Source organism: Pleurodeles waltl, chromosome 3_1 (assembly GCF_031143425.1).
Source record: "Pleurodeles waltl isolate 20211129_DDA chromosome 3_1, aPleWal1.hap1.20221129, whole genome shotgun sequence".
Classification (NCBI taxonomy): domain Eukaryota; kingdom Metazoa; phylum Chordata; class Amphibia; order Caudata; family Salamandridae; genus Pleurodeles; species Pleurodeles waltl.
Window position 1 is genome coordinate 1,864,571,370 of NC_090440.1, and position 17,378 is coordinate 1,864,588,747.

Sequence of the window (17,378 nt, forward strand, 5' to 3'; positions counted from 1 at the left end):
CCTTCAGAGCATACACCACAATTAAAACACCCAGAGTTGCAATCATGTGCAAGGCTACCTTCTGCTCTAAGATCCTAAAGGTTGTGAGGGATGATAAAGGCAGTTTTTTTAAACTCACAGTTCAACGGGGAGCTCACCCCAACATCCTCTTGAACATCTATGCACCCAAATCAAAATGCAAGACCTATCTTAGGAACACACTGCGAGATCTGATGGCGCAGAGGGGGGTTGGAGGGGATGGGGTTGGGAGGGGGGGGGGGGCTTGACATGGTGGTGGGGAAATATTTTAATCTTGAGTGGGACCCTGAAATGGACAGCAGTTCCGCCTCCTTTCATGGTACAGGGGCAATGTCTGCCGCTCTCAAACAAAACTTAACTGATTTGGGCCTCGTGGATGCATGGCGTTATAGGCATCCTGGGGTTGGAGACTATTCTTTCTACTCTCACGTCCACACCTCTTACTCTCGTATCAACTATTTCTTTCTTTCCAATAACTACTACGTGACTTGAGGTCCGCCAGTGTTTCACTTATATCCTTCTCAGACCATGCCCACTTAGAGATAACTTTGGCTAGAACAATGGCTTCCACTCACACCCGATCTAGATGGCGTCTTCCCACGCAACTGCTCAGAGACTCTGTCGATGTCACTGAGATCCAAAGAGATTTCTGCTTAATTCAACATCATCACCCACCCTGTATTGCTGTATATGTTATTTGTGTAATACTATGCAGGAACAACACTTGCGAGCTCCCACTGCTGGTACTCCCTTTCGGTTTTGAATACTTGCACATTTGTTTCTGCCCCCAGTGGACTTCACTACTTTGATGCTATATCAGATTGCTGATGTTAGATGCCTGTATGCGCCTTTGAGGACGGTGTTACTTGTTATCTTGCTTTGAAACTATTTCAGTGTTAGAAACGGGGTCTTTAATTGGCAGTGGTTTGCACCCTGTCCAAGTAGAGACCCTCACTCTAGTTCAGGTAAAATAGCAACACAGCTAAGATAACCCATGCTCACCCCCTTGGTAGCTTGGCACGAGCAGTTCGGCTTACCTCAGAGGCAATGTGTAAAGACGTTGCGTCTGAAAATCCAGCTGCACAGTGATGATAGAACCGCTGTGGAACAGGCCCTATATCGGTCCTAAAGGCACTGTGTTGATCCTTCCATCAAAAGGCATGCGCTGTGTCGATTCTGCTGTTACAAGCCCAGCTATGCATTAATTTTCAGCTGTGCGATCCCAATGAGTGGATTTTCTTCCTCAGGACACCAGTTTCTACTTCCAAGGACCCTTGGACTGGATGTAGCACCAAGTGGCAAGTCAGCAACCTCAGCAGAAGAGTTCACGCACTGGCAGATAAAGTCTTTGATGTCCCCGAGAATACTTAAAAGGAGGCAAGCTCAGTTCAAGCCCTTGGAGAACCTTGGAAAGCAGGATGTAGAAAGCAAAGTTCAATCCTTTAGCTCCCAGGATATAAGCAGCAGGCCAGCACAATAAAGCAACAGGCAGAGTGGCAGTTCCTCATACAGCATCCAGCTCTTCTTCATGGTAGAATTTTCTCAGTCCAGAAGAGTTCTGAAGTTGTAGTCTCAGTGGCCCATTCTGCCTTTGAAGCAGGCACACTTCAAAGTAAAGTCCTTGTGGTGCACAAGACCCTGCCTTTCCTGCCCTGGCGCCAGACACACTCCAGGGAGTTGGAGACTGATTTGTGCAAGGACAGGCACAGCCTTATTCAGGTGCAAGTGTCAGCTCCTCCCACCACTCTAGCCCAGGAAGACCCATCAGGATATGCAGAGCACACCTCAGCTCCCTTTGTGCGACTGTCTAGAGGGAATTTACAAACAGCACGACTGTCATCCTGACTCAGACATGTATTCCACAGACAGGCAGAGGCACAGAATGGTTAAGCAAGAAAATGCCCACTCACTAAAGGTGGCATTTTCAAACTCACAATTTAAAACCAACTTTACCAAGAGATGTATTTATAAATTGTGAGATCAGAGACCCCAAACTCTCAATCTGCTTCCAATGGGAAATTACATTTAAAAGAAATTTCAAGGCAATCCCCATCTTAATCTATGGGAGATTGAAACCTTTCAATAGTGAAAGACACATTTAGCAGTATTTCACTATCAGGACATATAAAAAACACACCCATACATGTCCTACCTTTTAAATACACTGCAACATGCCCATGCCACGAGGCTGCCTTTCTTTGGCCTACCTTGGGGTGACTTACATGTAGTAAAAAGGAAGGTTTGGGTCTAGCAAGTGGGTGTACTTGCCAGGTCAAACTGGCAGTTCAAAACTGCAGACACAGACACTGCAGTGGCAGATCTGAGACATATTTATAAGGCTGCTCCTGTGGGTGGCACAACGAGTGCTGCAGGCAGCTGGTAGTATTTGATTTACAGGTCCAGGGCACACAGTGCACTACACCAGGGACTTACTAGAAAATCATATGCCAATCATGGCTAGGCAAGTCACCAATACCATTTAGACAGAAAGCACTAGCACTTTTCAGCAGTGGTAAAGCACCCAGAATTCTAAAGCCAACAATAAAGAGGTCAGAAAAGATATGAGGAAGAAGAAAAAGGTTTGGGAATGACCCTGCAAAAAGGGCCAGATCCAGTCAATAAAAACACTTCTAGTTAAAAAAAAAAAAACACTATCCCTCTTCTGTGTGTGCACATCCCTGCCTTGGGGAGGCATAAGATGCAATATGGGGGAAAGTGGAGTTTCTTGCGGCAGGATCCATGCCACTAACTGCTCAGAGCAGTCTCTCTCCCTGTGGAGAAGATGATAGGACCTTAGTATGTATTTGTCCAATCTAGCCTTCATTTCCGCCACCTGATGGTGAACCTCCAATTCCCTTTGCCGGATCAACTGGGGGAGCTGCTGCAAGCGCACAAGCTTGTCCTCTCTCTGGGTTAGTTCAGCCAACAGAGTGTCCCTAACCTCACAGGGGAGGCCTACACAATGCCTGAAATTTTAAAGTTTTAAGTAGGAATACCACCAAGAAGCATAAAGTGTCAAAAATAGCCAATGGTTGCGGTAGACAGGAACCTATTTGATATTGACATTGACGACGCACAGATCAGATACAACAATCAGGTTCACTCTGGTCAACCACTGCACCTCCCAACTTTAGTCTTTCAATAGCCAATCCACCACAAGACTATATTTTTAAAACCCCCAGGACAGTAGGGGGGCTACACAAAACTCATAGGGTGCCAGGCAGAGGCCAAACAGTAGGGTCCACTCCAGGTCAAGTTGACGCTATTTTGTAGCATCCCTGTAGCTTTAACAGGAATGTAGCCTTATGACCATTGTACTTCATGTCTTTGTCCTGGATACAAGAGAAGGCTGGTCCAGTCCTTAAGGGATTTTCTCAGAGCACAGATGGTGTCAGCCCCAAGCTGACATTCCTCAGGTACAAGAGTGTTCTGAAGTGGATGACTGAAGGTAACACATTTATACCTGGCACATGCTAAAGGGTGGAAATGACTGGCTGGCAAGCAGGAAACAAAGGGGTTATAGTTCGCTGGATCAACCATCTCCACTTGTTTTTTTTTTTTTTGGAGGGGGCAGGTGGGGGGACTGGGGGGAGAGGCGGGGGGCTGTGGTATTCTTTTGGGGGGAAAATGTTGAAAAGTTATGAATTTTACAGTATATTTTTTAAATCATTTGTTCTTCGTTCACTCTTTCCTTCTCTCAGTCATTCATTTTCTCCTTCTTTGGTTATATCTTTCTTACTTTACAGTTTCGTCCTCTTCATTCAACACTTATTCCTTCTTTGGCTTTCAATTTGTCCATTCCTCAGTTCTTCAATTTCTTCTTCCTTTTATCTTTGTCCTTTACAGTTCCTTTCTTTTTCTTTCTTTTTTTAACCACTGACCATTTTAGAAGAGTCATTACGCTGTTTGATGCTACCAACGTTGCTAAAAAAGAACTATGGCTGTGGCCTTGTTCAATGCAGAAAAGGCTTTCAACAGGGTCAACTGGGATTATCTGTGGAAAGCTCGGGGTGTATGGACTGGGACACAATTTTATTACAGCAGAAAAGAATAAGTTACTTACCTTCGGTAACGCTTTTTCCGGTGGATACATTAACTACCTGTGGATTCCTCACCTAAAGATTTCTCCCCTCGCGCCAGCTTCAACAGAAATTCTTCTAGCTCTGCACGTCGACGATGACGTCACAATTGACGTCATCGAGGCAATAAGAAGCCCTCGTCGACGTGCAGACGTCAGTTATCACCTTTTTTTACGTGCCATAGAGGCGAACAGGTAAAAATTTGACCTTGAAGAGAACATAATCACATCCAAAGAAGTGAAAATGCAATATTTATTACACTAAAAATAACAAGAAATTAAATATGCCAGCCAAAATCAATCATGAGTACTTGAATTATCAAGACCAGAAAAAGAAATACATATATACATGCTATAACTATATATCTATATCTATATATATATATACACACACACACACACACACACACACACAAGACAATTGGCGCTCACCCAAGGATTTCATGGAACAACCATGCAGGCAACGGGGAGGCGGGTGCAACTGTGAGGAATCCACAGGTAGTTAATGTATTCACCAGAAAAAGCGTTACCGAAGGTAAGTAACTTATGCTTCTGATGGATACACCTACCTGTGGATTCCTCACCTAAAGAATAGAGTCCCAAAGCAGTACTACCTCTGGAGGTGGGTGCCTGAATGGTCAAACCAAGAAATCCTGCAGCACCGAGCGAGCAAAATGGCCATCCCTCCTAACCTCAGAATCCAAACAATAATGTTTGACAAAAGTATGGAGGGATGCCCAAGTTGCCACCCGGCAGATGTCAACCACAGGAACACCCCTAGCTAAAGCCGAAGAGGCAGCCTTAGCTCTGGTGGAATGAGCACGAAGCCCCACAGGTGGTTCTTTCTTAGCTAAGGAATAACAAAGCTTAATACAGAGAATGATTCACCTGGATAGCGTTCTCTTGTGGACTGCTCTGCCTTTCCTCTTCCCCACGGATGCAACGAAGAGCTGATCATCTTGCCTGAACTCCCTCGTCCTGTCGACAAAGAAGCTCAATGCTCTTCGTGGATCCAGTCGGTGGAGCCTCTCTTCCTCCTTGGATGGATGAGGCGGAGGGTAAAAGGAAGAGAGAATAATAGACTGCCCCAAGTGAAAGGGTGTAACAACCTTCAGGAGGAAAGCCGCCTTGGTCCTTAACACCACTTTGTCTCTAAAGAAGGAAAGGTATGGAGACTCTACACTAAGAGCCTGAAGCTCACTGACTCTTCTGGCCGATGTTATGGCTACCAGGAATACAGTCTTAAGAACCAGCAAACGCAAAGCACAAGAATGCATTGGTTCAAATGGCGATCCCATTAGAAATGCTAATACTAAATTAAGGTCCCACTGAGGCATAACAAATGGTGAGGGCGGAAACTTATTAGAGAGCCCCTTAACAAACCTCAAAACAATTGGAGACTTAAACAAGGAAGGTTGATCAGGGAGGCACAGAAAAGCCGACAGTGAAGATAAATAGCCCTTAACTGTGGCAACTGCACAACCCTTCTGGGCCAAGGAAAGAGCAAATGATAATATATCAGACAAGTGAGCCTTTAAGGGATCAATTCGGTTCTCTCCACACCAAACGTACAAATTTAGCCCATCGATTGCATAGATCGATTTGGTGGAGTGTCGCCTGGCCGATAAAATAACATCCACCACTTCCGGTGGGAGAGAAAAAGCACTCCGATGGCCCCGTTCAATCTCCAGGCATGAAGGTGCAGACTCTAGAGGTGGGGGTGTAGAATCTGCCCCTGTGACTGCGAGAGGAGGTCCACCCTGTAAGGGAGACGGAGCGGAGGGCACAGAGAGAGTTGGAGAAGGTCTGTGTACCACACCCTTCTTGGCCAATCTGGAGCTATCAAGATGACCAGGGCTCGGTCTTGGCGGATCTTCCTCAAAACTCGAGGAATCAGGGGTATGGGAGGAAACGCGGAAAGCAACTGACCCTTGCAGGACATCTGAAACGCGTCCCCCAAAGCTCCTTGCACCGGATACTGGAGGCGCAAAATAACAGGCACTGCGCGTTCTCCTGAGTAGCAACCCGATCTATCTGCGGACACCCCCACATCTGGAAGATGTAAAGAACCAGATCTGGATGAAGACGCCACTCGTGGTCGATCGAGCTGCGTCGACTGAACATCTGCACGTACATTCAGAACCCCGGCCAAATGATTTGCTACCAAGCAAATCTTGTGGTCCTGAAGCCAGGACCAGAGTCGAAAAGCTTCTCTGCAAAGAAGGTACGACCCCACTCCTCCCTGCTTGTTTATATACCAGATTGCGGTAGTGCTGTCCGTCAGAATCTGGACTGACGGACCGCAAATGGAAGAGAGGAAGGCCTTGAGAGCCAGACGTACTGCCCGCAACTCCAACAGATTGATGTGAAATCTCTGTTCCACTGGAGACCAAAGGCCTTTGACCTCCAGGTCTCCCAGATGAGCTCCCCACCTTAGAGTGGAAGCATCTGTTACAACTGTGGCCTCCGGCGGAGGCAGCGAGAACGGCCTTCCTTGCGACAGGTTGCTGATCGCTGCCCACCACTGAAGATCCACTGCAGTGTCTCTGGTGATCGTAATCAAATCTTCGAGATCCCCTTTGTGCTGAAACCACTGCCTGCGGATGCACCATTGAAGAGCCCTCATATGTGCCAGCGTGCATGAGTGACCAGCAGTATGCAAGAAGCAAACAGACCGAGCAGACGAAGGACCTTGAGGACTGGAACTACAGCTCCATTTCGAAACATCGGAATCAACGCCTGAATGTCCTGAACCCGCTGGGGCGGAGGAAAGGTGTGATTCAATGTCGTGTCCAGTACTGCCCCTATGAACAGGAGGCGTTGAGAGGGCTCCAGGTGAGATTTGGGCACATTGATTGAAAAACCCAGGTCGTACAAAAACTGAGATGTCGACTTCAGGTGACGCCGCACGAGCTCCGGAATCTTGGCTTTGATCAACCAATCGTCCAGATAGGGAAACACTGCTATCCCTCTTCTTCTGAGCTCTGCCGCTACCACCGCCATCACCTTTGTGAAGACTCGAGGTGCTGAAGTAAGACCAAACGGGAGGACAGCAAACTGATAATGCTGTGATCCCACCACAAACCGGAGATACTTCATGTGCGATTCGAGGATCGGAATATGGAAGTACGCATCCTGCAAATCGACAGACACCATCCAATCTCCTTCGTTCAACGCCAAAAGAACCTGTGAAAGGGTCAGCATTTTGAACTTTTCCTGCCTGAGGAACCAATTCAAAATCCTCAAGTCCTGAATTGGTCTCAACCGACCATCCTTTTTGGGGATCAGGAAGTATCTTGAATAACAGCCCGACCCCTCTCCTGCTCGGGAACCAACTCTACTGCGCCTTTTGCCAATAGGGATAACACCTCCTGTTGCAGTAACAGAAGATGGTCTTCCGAACAGAAGGATGGGCGGGGAGGGAAGGGAACTCCCGAAAGGGAAGAGCATACCCTCTCTTTACAATGTCGATGACCCAAGAGTCTGATGTTATAAACTCCCACATTGGAAGAAATTGTGCAAGTCTCCCCCCTAAACTTCCTATGCGATCTAAAGGAAGAGGAAGTAGCTGCCTGAAGTCGTAACGACCTTGCTGTGGCCCTGCTCTCTTTGAACCGTTCAAGAGCAGAATCTGCCTTTGTCCCAAAGAGTTTTTCTCCATCAAAAGGCAGATCCAGGAGAGTCGCCTGCACATCCGTAGAAAAGCCTGATGAGTGCAGCCAAGCGTGACGTCTCGATACTATGGATGTGCCCATAGCCCTTGCCACAGAGTCAGAGGTGTCCAACCCAGACTGGATCACCTGGGTCGCCGCCGCCTGAGCGTCCGCTAGCAAATGCAACACCTCTTGCAGCAAGTTTGGATGACCTTTTGCTTCCTCCATAAGGGCATGAATATAGCGTCCCAAAATGCAGGTTGCATTGGTCGACTTCAAGGCCATACTGCATGACGAAAAGGCCTTCTTTACAGCGTGGTCCATTTTCTTTGACTCCCTGTCCGCAGGGGTCCCGGGCAACGAACCAGGAGAGGACCGGGAAGAACAGGAAGCCTGAACAACCAAACTCTCCGGAGTTGGATGTTTGGAGAGGAAGTGCGGGTCACCTGGAGCCGCACGATAGCGCCTTGCTACCGCCCTGTTGACAGCTGTAGAAGTCACAGGTTTCTTCCAAATATCCTTGATGGGGTCCAGGAGAGCCTCATTGAAGGGCAAGAGAGGCTCTGCCACCAAAGAGGCAAGATGCAGCACATCCGTCAAAAGGTTCCTTTTCACCTCAGCAGCCGGAAGAGGAAGATCTAAAAAGTCTGCAGCCTTCCTTATTACTGCATGAAAAGATGCAGCCTCTTCAGTATACTCCCCAGGGGAAGCCAAATCCCATTCAGGGGAAGTATCAATACGGCTCGCAGTGTCCAGCCCTTTAAAAATCACCCGAAGGCTTCAAGATTTCGCCTTCTTCCAGATGTTGCCTGCTATACTCCTCTTCGTCCAGAAGGCGCAAAGCTAGACGTCTGGACCGGAGTCTGGATTCGAGACCCGGCGTCGATAAGGTGTCGGCCGACGCCAAAGATTTTCACCGGCGCCGTTGCTCAGATCCATCCGATGCCGGACCCTCCGGCGCCACAGGCACCTTGACAGTAGACTGGATCCGTGGAGAATCCACCGCCGCCAGAGTTACAGACGACGTAGGCGTCGCTGGTCTCCTTGGTGACGCGAAGGGCATCATCACCGTAGTGGCTCCAGACGGCAAAAAAGGCATGAAGGGCGTTGGCTTGTAAGGAGCCGGAGCACCCAAATTAATAGCCAAAAAGGGCCCGACGGACCTGCATGCCCTCCACCAGGCGCCATGGTGGAAAAGATATTGAACATGGCATTTAAAAATGCCGCAGGATCCGTACCTGGCGCCGGGAAAGCTGGGTATGCTTGCGGTGTCGGTGCCGGCAGAGAAGCCGATGATGGGCCAGGCAACTCCTGCTCCGGAGAAGCCGCCGGCTCCTGAAGAGGCTCGACTTCAAAACACCGACAAAGGTGAAGTCGGAGTCGTAGGAGTGACGGTCGGGCTAATCTCCCACGTCGGATGGCGCCGAGCTGACAGATGCAGATCTGGACCTGGACCGACCTCTACTCTCTCTGATGTCACCTTTCCTTTCTCTTCTTGGAACGGGCCAGGAACAATTTAGCCTCCCTTTCCTAAAGCGCCTTAGGGTTCATGCGCTGGCAGGAACCGCATGACTCAACCTCATAGTCGGAACTAAGGCACCAGATACAATTTTCATGGGGGTCAGTGACCAACATTCGACCCCGCACTAGTTACAAGGCTTAAAACCAGATTTTCTTGGCTGCAACATTGTAACTACAGATGCGCAACTGTAGCTCCCTGTTAGCTTCGAAGAAAAACCGTTATTCGAAGGCACGGAAAAAAAGGAACTGACGTCTGCACGTCGACGAGGGCTTCTTATTGCCTAGATGATGTCATACGGCGTCGCGTGGAGTCGGGAGATTGTGACGTCATCGTCGACGTGCAGAGCTAGAAGAAATTTCCGTTGAAGCTGGTGCAAGGGGAGAATTCTTTAGGTGAGGAATCCACAGGTAGGTGTATCCATCAGAAAGCTATTTATAGATACCCAAATGCCCAGATACAACTGATGGGAGGTCAATCCAATATTATACAAATCAGACAAGGTACTAAGAAAGGGGTGTCCATGCTCCCCACTATTGTTCCCACTGTATATTGACCCTATGCTCCAGCATCTAGAAAATAATCATGCTATCACACCAGTAAGGCGCTATGAATGGGATAAACAAGTAACTTACCTTCGGTAAAGCATTATCTGGTAGAGACTCTAGCTGCAGATGCCTTACCTTTGAATTCCCTGGCATCAGCTTTGAATCCAGAATTTATTGCTAAGCAATACCCTGCATGTGCCATCGGGTGGCGTCTTGCGGATCTGCATTCGTCGTCCGGCTCCACGTGGCTTCGTCAGTGTCGTTAGAGTCGTTTGACATGTCACGGTCACCTATAAAGGCACCACCCCAGCGAGCGTCCATCAGTTCTTTTATCCACAAAACTTCCACATCTGAAGCGCAGTCATGGATAGAACTGACATTTTGTCTGTGTAAAACTAGGGCCCTGAAAGGGATAAACCCTAGCCCTACTAGATATATCCACAAAGCTGGGAGGCATGGGTGGGTGTAAGGAATCTTCAGCTAGATAGACGTTCTACCAGATAATGCGTTACAGAAGGTAAGTAACTTGTTCATCTGATAGAGGCTTCTAGCTGCACATTCCTTACCTTTCAATAGATACCCAAGCCATAACCTCATGGCGGTGGGCTGCAGCTACTACTACTTAGACTAAGAAGTCCTGTAGGACTGAACAGGCAAAGCGCCCGTCTCTTCGTACCTGACTGTACATGCAGGAATGTTTTGCAAACATATGCAAAAATGCCCACATTGGTGCCCGACAGATCTCCAGGACTGGTACGCCTTGAGTCAGCGGAGTGGCAGTAGCTTTGCCCCTGGCAGAATGAGCTCGCTAGCCCTCAGGAGGCTGCTTCTTGGCCAATGCATAGCAGATCTTGATGCAGAGAACGACCCAGCATGAAATGGTTCGCTTCTGCACTGCACGACCCTTCTTTGGTCCAATGGACCCCACAAATAGTTGGTCATCCACCCAGAACTCTTTTGTGCGGTCAAGGTAGAATGACAATGCTCCTTTTGGGTCCAGTCGATTGAGTCACTCGTCCTCTTTAGAGGGATGCGGTGGAGCAAAGAAGATGGGCAAGGTGATGTTCTGACCCAGTTGAAATGAAGTCATCAGCTTGGGGAGGAAAGAGGTACGAGTTCAGAGTACCATCTTGTCTGGATAGTGAGATACAGTGGCTTTGATGACAGGGCTTGCTTCTCACTCACCCTCCTGGCAGATCTTATTGCCAGTAAGAAGGCTGTCTTGATGGTGAACAGCCGGAGGGGACAGTTGTGCAAAGGCTCGAAGGGAGCACACATCAGAAATGTAAGGACCAGAGTTAAGTCCCATTTGGGCATTACAAACGGCATTTGGGGGGGGGGGGGGGGGGGGGGGGGGGCAATCTTGAGAAATCTATGGATAATGGGGGATTTAAACAGAGAAGGCTGATCAGGCAGCCGAAGAAATGCAGATAAGGCAGAAAGATAGCCCTTGAGAGTCCCCAAGGCAGAACCCTGCTTGGCAAGGGAAAGAATGAAGAGAAGAAGATCAGAAAGAGAAGCAGAAAGAGGATCAATAGACCTTTCTGTCCAATAATATACAAAGTGTTTCCAACGGCAGGCATATACCATTTTAGGGGAGGGACGCCTGACAGCCACAATAACTTTACAGACCACGGGAGAAAGGTCAAAAGCCATCAAAAGAGTGGAATTGACAGGTTCGGGTGGAAAATCCTCCCCTGCTGCTGCAACAGAAGATCTTCCGGAAGGGGCAGCCTGATCTGAAGATTGATGCTTATTTTGAGAAGTTCGGGATACCAGACTCTCCTTGTCCAGTCCGGAGCCCCTAGGATGACTTGGGCCTGGTCGTTCTTGATAACTTTGGGGAGGAGTGGTATTGGCGCAAAAGCATACAGGAGACCTAAAACTCGGCTTGTGCCGAAAAAAGAGTAGCTGAGCGATTGCTTCTTTGGAAACTCCAACCTGCAATACTGCAGGCGTCATTGTGGGGGTGCAGAGAGATTAGCCCAGGGTGGACACATCGTCAGAGTCACCTAGGGATCCTCTCTGGGTCATAGGTTACTCTGGACATAGGCCAGGGGCATCAGGTGCAGAGTGGTGGGGATTTGCGCTTCTGGAGTGAGTTCCTTTAAAGATGGGTTTCTTCTTGCTTGAGGTAGACAGTTCCGCTGTCCTCTGGAGTTCTTCGTCCTTTGTAGTTGCAGGGCAGTCCTGAGTCAGCAGAGGTCGCTAGGCCCGCAGGATGTGTCGCTGGTGCAGGTTCTTTGAATAAGGAGACAGGTCGGTAGGGCTGGGGCCAAAGCAGTTGTCTTCCTTCTTCTCTGCGGGGTTTTCATGTCAGCAGTCCTTTGTAGGTTGTAAGGAATCTGATTTCCTGGGTTCAGGGTCACCCCTAAATACTAAATTTAGGGGTGTGGTAGGGCTGAAGAGCAGTAGCCAGTGGCTACTGTCCCCGAGGATGGCTACACCCTCCTTGTGCCTCCTCCATTTGGGGAGGGGAGCACATCCCTATTCCTACTGGGCTAAATCCTCCAAAACAAGATGGAGATTTTCTAAGGAGGGGGTCACATCAGCTCGGGTCACCTTAGGGGTGGAGCTGACTGAGAGGGTGACGACTTCTTGCTTTTCTCATTATCTCCCTGGACTTGCCGCCAAAAGTGGGGCTGTGTCCAAGGGACGAGCATCTCCACTAGCTGGAGTGCCCTGGGGCGTTGTAACACCACGCTTGAGCCTTTGAGGCTCACCGCCAGGTGTTACACTTCCTGCAGGAGGAAGTGTGAAGCACCTCCACCCAGAACAGGCTTTGTTCCTGGTCACAGAGTGTATAAAGGCACTCACCCCATGTGGCCAGAAACTGGTCTGGAAGTGGTAAGCTGACAGAGACTGGTCAGCCTAGCACTAGCAGATGGGCAGGCATGCAGGGGGCATCTCTAAGATGCCCTCTGTGTGCATTTCTCAGTAAATCCCACACTGGCATCAGTGTGCATTTATTGTGCTGAAAAGTTTGATACCAAACGTCCCAGTACTAAGTGGAGCCATTATGGAACTGTGGAGTTTGTGTTTGACAGACTCCCAGACCATATACTCTATATGGCTACCCTGCACTTACAATGTATACAAAGAATAGACTTTTAACACTGTAGGGGCATAGTGCTCATGCAGCTATGCCCTCACCTGTGGTATAGTGCACCCTGCCTTAGGGCTGTAAGTCCTGCTAGAGGGGTGACTTACCTATGCCACAGGCAGTATTTTGTGTGCATGGCATCCTGAGGGGGATGCCACGTCGACTTAGTCATTTTCTCCCCACCAGCACACACAAGCTGTGAGGCAGTGTGCATGTGTTAGTTGAGGGGTCCTTTAGGGTGGCACAACACATGCTGCAGCCCTTAGGGACCTTCCCTAGCCACAGAACCCTTGGTAACAGGGGTACCTTTTACAAGGGACTTATCCTTGTGCCAGGGGTGTGCCAATTGTGGAAACAATGGTACATTTTTAGTGAAAGAACACTGGTGCTGGGGCCTGGTTAGCAGGGTCCCAGCACACTTTTCAGTAAAGTCAGAATAATTATCAGGCAAAAAGTGGGGGGTAACTGCAAAAGGGAGCCATTTTTCTACATCCCCCCCCCCCAGCCCACAGGCCAGGAGACTCAGCCAAAGCTAGTAGAGTGTTCCTAGTCTGTCAGGCGAGAAAAGGTAGGGAAAACAGGCTTGTTTACTGCAGGGCCTACTCTGCCTTACATCCTTCTGTTCAGGGCATTCCCTCTAGGGAACTGACCTACGTTCACAGTGATAGGACCTAGTCTGAATTGCTTCTTGTCTGTGTTTTTAATGTCTTCACCCATTCTCTCTATTTTGGTGTTAGAGGTATCCACCTCTGCTAATCTGGTCTTAGCCAGGGCCACTCCTAGCTTACCCAAAGAGGTCACCCATAGCTGGAGTAACCCCACCATGACCAACAGGGTCAGGGGGCCTAACTTGCTATTCTGCATGGGGTCAGACCACCATGCCTAGGATAGTGCAGCCATAAAGGCTAACACCCAGCAGAGGCCACTGACAGCTGTCAATGCCCAGAACCACACCTTTAGCTCTTTACCAACAAGGGAAGGGGCTACTTTACAGGCTTCTTTGGGTTCAGGTTGCCTGTCTGCTGTGGTAGAGTCGGGGGTTGCTACATCTTGTAGTAAACACCCTCCTTCCACTCTCTCTTCTGTTAGCTGAGGAGCCACCCACTCATGCTTAACAGTTGCCTCACTAGTCAGGACTTCTTGTGGGTCAGGTTGGACTGCACCAGTGCCACTTTTGGAGTTCTCCCCCACTGGAGCAGAATCTCCTGGGCTTGTTGCAACCTTGGCTAAACGTTGTCCACCTTTCCTGCACGGTTTTCTTTTCTTTTTCTTCTGAGGCCTACTTGCAGTTACTGCAGGGGCAGCACCTCCCGAATCCATGGGAGAGGACTGGCAATGGTCCAGTTAATCTTAGGCTCTGACTAACCTCTGGGTAGTCATTTCTAAGGAGACAATCAAGGGGGAGGTATACTGACTACCGCCCTTGTCCAGCTAAAAGTCCCACCCCACTTCTAGGGGCACAAAAGACAATAGCCACTGGGAATCAGGAAATACCTTGAATAACAACCCTGACCCTTCTCTTGCTCTGGAACCAACTGCACTGCACCTTTTAACAAAAGGACCTGCACCTCCTGTTGAAGCAACAGATGATCTTTAGTGCAAAACGAATGACGGGGAGGGAACTCCTGAAAAGGAAGGGCATAACCTTTCCCCACAATATTCAGCACCCAAGAGCCTGATATGATTAACACCCACTTGTGGACAAAATGAGATAACGTTCACCCTATGGGAGAAACAGGATGTAAAATGGAGAGAAAACTAGGGCTGCTTTCCTTGATGGGCTCCCCCAGAGGAAGCGGTTGAAACGGAAGGCTGTGGAGTGGCTCCTCGCATTCTAACCCTCCCTCAACCTCTATAAGATCTGTAGAGAGGGTTGGCAGGCTGCTGAACCCTGGATTGTGGCCTTCCACGGAACGAGGAACCCCGGCCAAAACCCCTGAACCTTCAAAAAGACCTAAATGGTGTAGAGGATGAAGCTTGGCGTCCCGAAAGACCTGGCAGTAGCCCTGCTGTCTTTAAATCATTCCAAAGCTGAGCCTGCATCGGACAAAACAACTTCTCGCCATCAAAAGGAAGGTCCATAGGAGTAGCCTGAACATCAGTGGAGAAACCTGAAGCCCTGAGCCAGGCAACTGAATCTGCTGTATCCAAGCCAGATTGAATAACCTGCTTGGCTGCCGCTTGACTGTTCAACAGGAGTTCTTCAAACTGTCCCTGCACATCCTGAGGCAATCTTGGCACAAAAGCTCTAGCCGACTCCATCAGGGCATGGATATACCTCCCCAGCACACATAGCACTGAGAGACTTCAAGGTCATACTACACGAGAAGACCTTTTCAGCTGTTTGCTCCATACACTTAGACTCCCTATCTGAAGGAGTCGCAGGGAACGAACCTGGAGCAGACCTCGCAGAACAAGAGGCTTGCACCACCAACCTCTCAGGCGTTGGATACTGTGACAGAAACTGCGGATCCCCTGGAGCAACTCTGTACCTCCAGTACAGGAAACCACTGGAGTTGTGGCAGGCTTCCTCCAAATGTCCAGAATGGGCTCAGTAAGGGCATGATTAAAAGGGAGGAGAGGCTCATAAGACCTAGCCGATGGATGTAACAGTTCTGTTAAAATGTTTGTCTTCGCCTCCGATGCCGGCAAAGGAAGGTCCACAAACTCAGCAGCCTTTTTTATTACACAGTGGTAAAAAGTTGACTCCGCTGTGATCTCACCAGTGGATGAAAAATCCCACTCAGGGGATGTATCCAAGACACTTGCAGAGTCTAGGCCCTGAAATTCACCCGTAGGCTCCAGAATTTCTTCTTCTTCCAACAGCTGTTGCTGATACTCCTGGTCCACCAAGAGCCTCAAGGCCCTTCTTCTCGATCTCAGTCTAGACTCCAAACGCAGCGCCAACAGAGAATTAGCCAACATCAACAATGCCCGTTTCAAAGCAGATGGAGCCTCCAGCGGAGGAGAGGATGGAGAAACACTGTGGGTCAAATGGGATCCATCCGGCACCGGCTTCTACTCCATTTGCGCCATAGGCAGCATCATCCGGGGTGGCGAAGTCATCAGTGCCGAACCAGCACCTTTGGATAGAAGGGTACAAACCGAGCCTGCTTGTACAGTGCCAGCAAACACAAAGCGCGAATGCTAACAGACTCGTGAGACCAGCAGGCGCACCAGCGGGGGCCATAGCTCTGTTAAAAATGCTAAACATAGCATTGAGGAACGCTGATGGATCTGCTCGCGGAGTCCGGAAGGCAGGAAACCTCTGCTCCTCCTGAGGCGTCTTAACCGACTCCGATGCCTGCACACCCGACTCCTGACCATGAGTGGACACAGGAGAAAACTGAGCCGTAGGGTTCACCGGGGTCTCAGACCTCTATCAAAGCTGACGCCGGAGAATCCTGTGGGCTCTGAGATGTCACCGTAGGACAGATCTCCCACGCCGCATGGCAGCGTCTCGGAGGGTACCGAGATCGATCCGTGGAAGAACAACATCTAGATTCGTGCCGGCATCCCTTCTTATGCAACCTCTAGGACTTATGTGAAGAAGTATCCCTCCCCTTTGATTTTCAATAACCCCTTTTGTCCTTCTTAGCTTTTGCCAAGAAGAGCTTAGCCCTTCTCTCCTTCAAGGCCTTCGGGTTCATCCGCTGGCAGGACACGCATGCCTCCACGTCATGGTCAGAGCTCAGGCACCACAAGCAATTCTCATGAGGATCCATCACCAACATGCGACCCCCGCACTCATAACAAGGCTAAAATCCAGATATTTTTTTTTTTGCTGGAGACATTGTTAATGCTCAACAACAATTCCTTGAAACAGAAACTGTTCAAGAGGTAGGACGCCAGTGAGGACTTCTTAATGCCATGATGACGTCAGACGGAGTTGCGTGTGGAGTCGTGCAATTGTGACGTCCTAGTCGACGTGGGGAGCTAGGAAGAAAATTTCTGTTGAATGCTGCCGCATTGGGAGAATTCATAAGGTGAGGAATCCACAGGTAGTTGTGTCCATCACAACTAGCGATTTACATATAAGTGGGGGTTTGTTCTGTATTGTTCAGGATTTGGACGGGTTAGATACCTCCACCTCCACTGTTGATATAATATGCATTTTTCTCCTTTACATGTATGCACTATAGCACAAAGCACTTTATCCCCAATACATTGTATTGCACCGTATGAGAGGTTGTTTTTTTTTTTACTTCCTTTTGTTTTTTGTAATGAATTGTTTCTCATGCATCCAATTAAAATGAAAATTAAAAAAAAAGCTACTCAAAATTTTAATAACTATTAAAATTGTTGTTAAATTAGCTAGTCCCATTACAGAGATACAGAATTAGGATTTTTAATCTGTTTTCTGGTTTTCTACATAGGTCAGCTTGATGTACCACAGCAGAAAATAGTTTTTTGGCTGTTAGTCACTGTAAGGACATATTGATAATTTGTACATGTCCTA

The 17,378-nt window shown here is 48.7% G+C and overlaps 1 protein-coding gene across 1 annotated transcript in view; it reads right to left on the reverse strand.

Moving 5' to 3' along the window:
- Positions 1–17,378, reverse strand: part of SGO2 (shugoshin 2) — a 266,669-nt gene that overhangs the window by 180,651 nt on the left and 68,640 nt on the right. The window lies entirely within an intron of this gene.